A 2,500-nucleotide genomic window follows, 5' to 3' on the forward strand; every position below is an offset into this window, starting at 1 on the left:
CACACACACACTAGATAATACATATATATGTTTGCGTCTGTTAGTGTAGTGAGTGTGTGTGTATGTAGGTATGTATGACAATATATGTTTGTTGAGACGTGTGACATTTGTAATGCTTTTTATACTAGCTCGCCAAGGTCTGTCAGGTATTAGAGCCTGAAAATTTAGTTTTTTTTATTGCTGAGTAATTATGTGAACAAGATCTACGAATTACTTCTATCAGTTGACTAGGCCCAAAAAAAAAAGGGGGGGGGGGGGGGGGGGTTTATATAGGGTGGGATCAATATACAAATTTATTATGTGGTGAGATAAAAACATAATTTCAGTATTCTACATTTAGCCGATTATAGATTCACACACTGAGCCGTGGGGCACCATCCCCAGTAAACTCTTCACAATATTTGATATCAACTTCCGATACGCGATGAAAGTAACGGGAAAGTCTGAAGTGTGTTCAGTTGCCAGTTTTGTACAAACGTGTCCTTTGCCGTCCACCAGGGCCTACTACTTGCCCCCTACTCATTCTATTTATAGATTTTGCGCTCATGAGCTCGTAAATTTGTAACCAACTGCGTCGTGAAGAAACTTATACGGAAGCCGATTTGACTTTAAAACATTCGCCCAGACTAGGATACAAGCCAGCTAAAATTGATTAACGAAGTGCATTGGCAATAGCCGGCTCACGCTGTTTCGAAAAGATGATAAGCTAAATGGAGGGCTCGGGCAAGCGGCACCACCCACCCGCACCGCGTGAGGTGCCAGATACCTCCAACCCCTTACCGTCGGTAATATTTCATAGCGGTCTACGTGAACAAAGACGCAGATAGATAAATGCTTTAACTAAAACTTTTTATTACATGTCGAGTTTAGGTTTGGCAATTTCTATTTTGTTCTCTCCTACTCCATTTAAACTGGCATTTATGTCAGATTATCTACAAAAGACGCCAATCCTTAAGTGGAAGAGAGAGAGAGAGAGAGACAGAACTCCAGTGGATTCAACGGAACTCCACCAGTCTACACCGCAACATCTGTGCGGGACGACGCGCGCTCGTACTCTCTCCTCCCGGGACACAAATATAACCCAATATTATTCTCAAGTGATAATTCTTGTTGGTTTGAATGTCCAGTGTCAAAACCTCTGTATCTGTCCATCACCATGAATATGATTTGAAGACGTAAAAGTGGGAAACTGATAGCGAGTCGGGAAAGGAAAACTTACTGACTACGTGTAATAAGGTCTCGTGCCAAGCTGACAGTTGAGACTGCGGGACGTGCTGTTAAACAATCTTGTCGTCATGCGATTGGATTCGCTAATCCCAATATCGTCTCCACGAGATCCGAGTTGAGTTTAGATGGAGTTCGTATCGGGATCTGTTCATTTTTTAGTATCGCCTGTCTTACCGTTGATAAGTGTGAAATGTTTTTTCCTAGAAAGGAAACGTGGAAAATTCCCATTATCATTGCTTAAGGGTAAAACACTCACGTAGAGTTTATTCTGTATTCGCGTTACCTATCCCCCCCCCCCCTCTCTCTCTCTCTCTCTCTCTCTCTCTCTCTCTCTCTCTCTCTCTCTCTCTCTCTCTCTCTCTCTCTCTCTCTCTCTCTTTTCTCTCTCTCTCTCTCTCTATCTCTGTCTTTCTGTCCACAAAACTTGTCCTTATCTTACTTTGCTCTCCCATCCTTCCCTCCCTCCCTCCCCCCTACTCCTCTTCCTTTTACTTCCCTATCGTCTCTTCAGTTGATATGAAAAACGTCAGTGATCTATTTATGTAGGTTTCCAGTTTACCCGAATCATTAGGAAAAAAATATAGTTTAGCAACTATATTTCCGTTATGAAATATACCTATGAACTGTTACGTGCGTAACTTATTGAGTATTGTGACACACCTGCAACAGTTGTATTTGGGGCATTAGTAGGTGTACAGATAAGAAAAGCAAGTAAGCTATTCACAACAGAAGCCTAATTCATAGACGGGAAGTGAGGCACGCCGCACGCCTGAACGATTTGTTTTCCACAATGTTTTGAAAGATTCGGACAACCAGACTTTCAATTTTCCCAATCTTCCTTTTTTACCTCGAATCACTTTGTGTTCACTTCCACAAGTCTTTTTACTTTTGATGAAGGAAAAAGTGTTTGTTTTTCTTCAAGGATACAAACGAATGTTATGGTTCGCTTTATCGGTTGTTCGCCTTTGACTGATTACTTTGTCAATCGATTTTTATCAGTTATCTTTATTTATTTACTCCTTTATCACTTTAAGAGGATGTTTCTGTTGTCATCTCCAGGCCGATAGTAAAGTGTATTATTTTTGTTTAAAGTAATTCATTCTCATTCGTTCTCCTTTCTCCCCTGGATATCAATTTCACGAAAATATTATCATGGTTACTATATTGTGTCTCCTTTGTTAATTGATTCGTAATGTACTGTTCAGTTGCAGTTGTATTTTCGTCCCACATGTTTTATAACAATTGCCCTTTCATCCTTCTTCCTTGCGGTTCC

General features: G+C 40.7%; 1 protein-coding gene across 1 annotated transcript in view; it reads left to right on the plus strand.

Annotated features, from left to right (window-relative positions):
- Nucleotides 1–1,001: 1,001 nt before the first annotated feature.
- The window catches only part of LOC122258082 (ATP-sensitive inward rectifier potassium channel 12), a gene marked incomplete in the record, with an annotated part of 36,937 nt that continues 35,438 nt past the window's right edge, over nucleotides 1,002–2,500 (plus strand). The window contains 1 exon segment of the mRNA XM_043023803.2: nucleotides 1,002–1,097.

The sequence above is a fragment of the Penaeus japonicus genome, unplaced genomic scaffold, assembly GCF_977035675.1.
Source record: "Penaeus japonicus unplaced genomic scaffold, GWHDUDI00000001_assembly GWHDUDI00000039, whole genome shotgun sequence".
Lineage (NCBI taxonomy): Eukaryota > Metazoa > Arthropoda > Malacostraca > Decapoda > Penaeidae > Penaeus > Penaeus japonicus.